The sequence below is a fragment of the Alligator sinensis genome, unplaced genomic scaffold (genome assembly GCF_000455745.1).
Source record: "Alligator sinensis unplaced genomic scaffold, ASM45574v1 scaffold506_1, whole genome shotgun sequence".
NCBI lineage: Eukaryota > Metazoa > Chordata > Crocodylia > Alligatoridae > Alligator > Alligator sinensis.
In genome coordinates, this window is record NW_005842215.1 from 1,013,431 (window position 1) to 1,019,708 (window position 6,278).

Below are 6,278 nucleotides of genomic sequence, written 5' to 3' on the forward strand. Positions count from 1 at the left end.
CCCTAATGCAACCCAACCAGCAGGAACTGTTAGCAGTGGACTTCCCTCCTAATGACAGGTAAGAGTATAAAAGGTATTGTGAATGACCTTATTATTCAATACCAGTACAGGTATTCATGCATACCACGGAAAATCCCACTTCTAACTAGTCAATCTCTGATGCTTTGGAAGAAGGTAGAAAACCTACAGAAGAAATGTGCAACATGAGGAGGAAAATTCTTGCCTGGCTCCGACAAAAAAACCTGAAGGATAAAAATGCGATATACACTGTAAGCACATGGAGATCAAGGGGCAGGGATGAAGTAAGGACAGAGCCTGATCCAAAAAGATTCTTTACAAAAATGTGAGCAAGATTTTTGGTGAGTGTGTCACACATTAGCCCCACAACCTCCCCAAGTGTCACCCAGTCTTGTTCCCTTACCTGATGTGCTGCTCTACTTTCTGCTTCCTGCCCTATGCTCCCTGGGCAAACTGCTGCTTTTTCTCCTCCTTGCTATGTGCTCTCTGCTTGACCTGATGCTCTGCTTTCTGTTCCCTGCCTCATCTGCCACTGTGCTGCCTCCCCAGTCTGTCAAGTGTCACACAGAGAGGCCATCTATGGCACCCATGTTGCAGGTTGGCCACACGTTTTACAGCTACCTGAAACTAACCTTCCTTATGTGTACACAGACTACAGAATCTGTATAATCTCAGCTAAAGCATGTGATTGAAAAGAACCCTGCCTCAAGGAGTCCTAGCTAAGCCAATGCTACTATTCCCATTGCTAAAAACCTCATGAATATTGAAAGCCCTTTTCTCTCAGGAAACTGCATCTCACCTTGAGACCAAACTCTCTAGCATTATCCACTGCCATTGGATACTGCCATGCAGTATCAGCAGGGTCAAGAGCCCCAAACCAGATAGCTCCCAAATCCGTTCACATGAAAGCAGCTACTTAAGAAAATCACATCTCTTTCAACCTCCTCATGGAGACATCAAGAAATCAAACAACCCAAAGCCTCATACTACCAGCAAATTTTCACCTCCTACCCTGTCATACAATTCTTTTCATGAACTTATCAAGTTCCAGCTTGAAACAAATTTTATACCTTGCCCCTGACTACCCTGTTTGTAAGGTAGTTCCAAAAATGTTGCTCCGCTTCAAATTTCCAATCCAAATGCATTCATGATCAATTTACATCTGTATTACCCTGTACTAGAATTATACTTTAATTTACTTCAGTTGTCATTCCCCCAATCATCATATCAGCCCTTCTCTGCACCAATTAAGTGAATCTTTTTTGAACATCAGCAACCAGAAACATATACAATATTCTAAATGATGCCCTTTTTGATGCTTATACAATGGTACCAATACTTCACTGGAATAATATCTACCCTGATGCATCCTAGAAGCACATTATCCTTTTTACAGCTCATGCTAATTCAATAAACCCCAAACCCCGTTCTTCTGTCACCTCTAGTTGTTCAACCTAGTAGTTTCTACTTATAACAAAATTTCTTATTAGTCTCTAAATAAAATGAAATAAGACTACAATTGCAAAGTTATTTATTTGTACTATTCCACACCAGAAGGTCATCTAATTCTTCCTAGAAGAAAATCAAGTCCTACTCAGTGTTGGCAACACCCCCCAACTTGTCATCCAAAAAATTTCATTAGCACACATGTAGTTTCTGCACTAAGGTGCTTAATGAAAATTTTAAACAGGATTGGTCACAACATCAATCCCTGAGGAAACCTCTAGTAACTTTTCTGTATCCCGATAGCTACAGTGGAGACTACACTGAGTTACACTGGGTAGTTAACTCATATCTACCTTACAGTTCTTGTATTAACCTCTAACTCTCCACCTTAAAAATAATTTCCTGAAAGAGACCCTATCAAAAGCTTTGATTAAAACTAGGTAGACCAAGCCCACTGCATTTTTCTCATCTACAAAGTTTGCTATCTTATCAAAGATACTAGGTTAGTCTGACACAAACTACTTTTGATAAAACCGTGTTGCATTTTATCCCATTTTCCATTTATTCCTATGTCCTTGATTATGTTTTCCTTTAAAATCTGTTCTAAAAATCTGCATAGTACTGAGGTCAAGTTAATGGGCATGTCATCACTTAAGCTTTTTTTTTTTTTTTTTTTTAAATATAGGTAACGTTTACTATTCCCTAGTCAATACAGCACTCCTCAAATTAGCAGCCTTGCTACTAGATGAGTGCTTATACTAGCTTATCTTATTCTAGTCTGGAAAACAAAATAAGTATAGGGTATAAAGCACTGTTACACCATTATAATTGTATTCAAACCAGCACTTCACCTTCTTTAACTTTACTAGCATATTTGCAGTAGCAAAATGCCTTTCTACACTAAGAAAAAAATAGCCTCCCTTATAGTTCCACCCTGAGGGCAGTTGGGAACCTAGAGAAAGATCTTCTTCAAACATATATCATTTTCCATGTGGTGTTTGGGACGCTTATTAATAAAAGAAAACGTGTTAACCATGTAGGGTAGCTTAAACCAACACATTTCTCCCAACTTTAGCGGCCTAACATGAAAACATTTAGATGAACTCAAACTATAAAAGGCTTTTAAAAAATAGGTGATAAACTCGTTTATAGTCTCTACACTAACCACTCCTACCCCCCCCCCCTTCTCCCCCCCCCCCCCCCGTCTTTTTTTAGAAGGTAAAGGGGGAGAGGGAGAAAACCTGCAAGCAACAACAAGGCACTCCAACAAGTTGTTTTAAATTGCAGCTTAGTGGGTTTTTGTTTAAGTACTGGCTAAATGAGCTATTTACTCTTTGGGATTTTCTTAAATCTCCCAGCCTTGCAAAATATTTACACAAACTCATATATACACAGATAGGGAGACATTCCCACAGACTCAACCCTAAATTTTAATCCCTTTGGCTATGTCCATACTAGCAAATTTAGGACAAATAATTCACCATTCTTGCAGCATCTCTGGTGGTAGGAAGAGGGGAAGGGGAAGGGGGGTGAAGGGATTCCTCCCCTCCTTATGACAAAATCATTAACATGGGAGAACTCAAGCTAAAAACTTTAAAAAAAGTCCAGAAACGCTGGTGTTTACCTCAAATCAAAATGTGAAAACTACAGACTACTTTGTATTCACTAGGATTACAGCCTAGTGAACCTTAACTTCCATCACTGGTACCACAGTGCAGCAGCAAAGACAAGTTAAGCTAAATCCATCAACAGTCAGTGATGCACTGAGGCTAAATCCAGAAGAGTAACCTTAACTTTTGCTAAGGGGGAGGTGCTTAACCTCCTTCTGCAGGCTGGAGCAATGGCATGGGTTGCCACAGCCTCAATACAAGCTCCCCCAATACAGGATGCAGAAGTAATGTAGACTCAGTGGGGGCTGCCATTCTGGTGCCCCTTTGAATTGCCACCCAGGGTTGGTGACCAAGTCAGTGCTCCCACCCCAAGTTACGGTTGGCTAAATCAGAAGTGTGCATAGGCACAGAGATTTTATTACTAAGTTATTTAAAATATTCTAGGCGGAGAATATTTACTGCAATTGCACTGGTGGTAGAAATATGAGCATTGGGTTTTTTTGTTGTTCTTTTAAAGACAGGTATATGTCAACAGAGCCAAATTCAAATCTTAATCCTCTCTATCAATGAAAATACAGTAGATCCAAGTGAAAGTTGCAGAGGCAACTTTAAAAGTAGCATTTCCTATATTTCAAGTGCTCGACTTTGCAACCTGAACGTGAATGTGTTTGTTTTGGGAGAACAGGAAGTAGACTTTGTACATAAGAGAGCATACATGCGTATATCCATCCATCCATCCATGTGGAAAATAAAGACAACTGAAGGAAGAGGGTAGATTAAAAAAAAAGGGGGAAAAATTCTCTTTAGCCCCACCCTAAATTCTCTTCTCAAAAAGTTGACCAAGGATTGGGTTACCACATTTTTTTTCCAAAATTCAATAGCTACGACATTAGTAGTTTATTTTTTCCGGACCCCCAGTTTTCTGAGGAACTAGTAGTCGTGATTAAAACACTGTCCACTTTGCCAAGAACACTATTTCTTACTTCACAAAAATAGGTTTGGCAGATTTCTGATATTTAAATATCCATTTGATAGCTTGACCTCCGCTAAGATAAATACACTTGCACTATTATTTCTCCCTAGAACATTCTAAATGCAACAATTTAGACGATCACATCTCCTTCTAAGCCTTAAAATTAAAGTGCCCACATCTCCCCTGCTCCCAAACTCTGGTTTTTGTTTAATGTATACTATTTTGCTTAACCCTGAAACCTGGAATTACAAAACAGAGCTACTCTACACTTTATCTTTTAATTATTTTAAATTTTTAACAGCAGCGTTTAGAAGTCAAATTCTGTAATGAAAAGCCATCTTTCATTTGTGTATAAACTTCACCAGAGCCAAAAAATGACATGACCATGACAGGAATTAACAAAGTTATACTTAAAAAAAAATATTTAGAAATACTGCTAGGATTATAAAACAATGACCAGAGGGTGACACTAACAATGTAGGTATATAAATGCAAGAAGTATGGGAAATAAACCAGATGAGCTGGAAGCTGCAGCCTGTGAAGAGAGCTACAATCCAACTGACATCACCAAGACCTGGTGGGACAGCTGTTATGACTGGAGTGTCAACATAAAAGGTTACACTGTTTCAGAAAGACAAGGTTGGGAAAAAAGGTGGTGGTATTGCCTTGTATGTCAAACACACACTTGTTTTCTGGTTCAGGAGGATGACGACAGCAAAGCAAAATGCATTTGGGTGAAGATGAATGATGAAAGATTCAGCTCCGATATAATGGTGAGGATTTATTACAGATCACCTAATAGGAAGAAGAGGTGGATGAAGCACTCTTCAGGCAAGTGACAAGTCTATGCACAAGCTATGAGATGGTACTGATGGGACACTTGAATTTCCTGGACATCTGATGGAAGAACAATGCAGCCAAACCTAAAATGCCAAGCCAGTTCCTAACTTAAAACAACATTCTCTTCCACAAAGTGAAAGATACAACTAGGGGATCATCTATCTTGGATCTTGCCCTGACCAAACAGGGAAGCACTGGTGGAAGATGTGAAGGTGATGGGTAACTTGTGAGGAAGCGATCATAATGCAATAGAATTCCAGATTCTGAGACAGGGAAAGCATGACGTCAGCAAAATTAGGACATTATATTTCCAAAAACATGAAATTCATCCAGCTCAAGGAGCTAACAGCCATGGTGTCATGGCAAGGCAGATTGAAGGATAAAAGCACCCAGGAAGGCTGGGAGCTTCTAAGGGGCACAGTATTAGAAGCCCAAGAAAAAACTGTCCTGACCTGACAAGCACAAGAATGGCAAGAGATCAACATGGCTGTACAAGGAACTTCTAAAACGCCTCAGATGCAAAAACCCACAAATATTATCAATCTCTCCACACACGCTTACCAAAACTGAAAAATCTGTCCTTTCTAAAGGCCTAAATTTCTGACCAGAAAAATACCCTAATAAAATACTTCAATGTGGAGAACTAGAAGAATTCTTCCGACGCCTGTGCCTCAAAGAATATTTCCACGACCAAACTGAACCCACTCCCAACAACAACTCATCCTCTGACAACATTCAGGAAAGGATCAACATCACTGGCATAAAAACTGCATACTGTATATTTTAGCACAGACCCTTTGCAAACTTAAATTTCTACCAGTACTGCCAAGCTATACAGTATGCCAGATCCATTCAGACATATTCAGATCCCTGAAGGACATTGAAAGAAACACTACATACTCTGACCTCTGACTCATAACAACCTCTCTCTACCAGAGAAAAAGGCCATAGAATCTCTAAGATCTAACCACCAAATAGTAATAAAACCAGCAGATAAAGGAGGAGCCATAGTCATCCTAAACCATGAAGATTACATAAAGGAAGCCAAGAGACATTTCTCTGACACCACCTACTACAAAGAAGTACAAAAAGATCCTACTCCCCTTTTCACCAAAAAACTCAACAATACCATCAAATCATTTCCATCAAGACTACAAGAAAAACTACAGACCTTGATCCCCCCCGCTACCTAACCCGGGGACTTTTTACATGCTCCCTAAAATCCACAAACAAGGGAACCCTTGCAGACCTATCATATCCAACCATGGGACCCTAACTGAGGAAATATCAGGTTTTGTTGAATCAATCCTAAAACTGCTTGTCACCCACAGAGCAAGTTTTGTCCAAGACACCACAGACTTGCTACGGAAACTTAAAAACATAGACCACCT

General features: G+C 39.6%; 1 protein-coding gene across 11 annotated transcripts in view; it reads right to left on the reverse strand.

The window, feature by feature from the left end:
* The window catches only part of FRS2 (fibroblast growth factor receptor substrate 2), an 88,228-nt gene that overhangs the window by 22,123 nt on the left and 59,827 nt on the right, over positions 1–6,278 (reverse strand). The window lies entirely within an intron of this gene.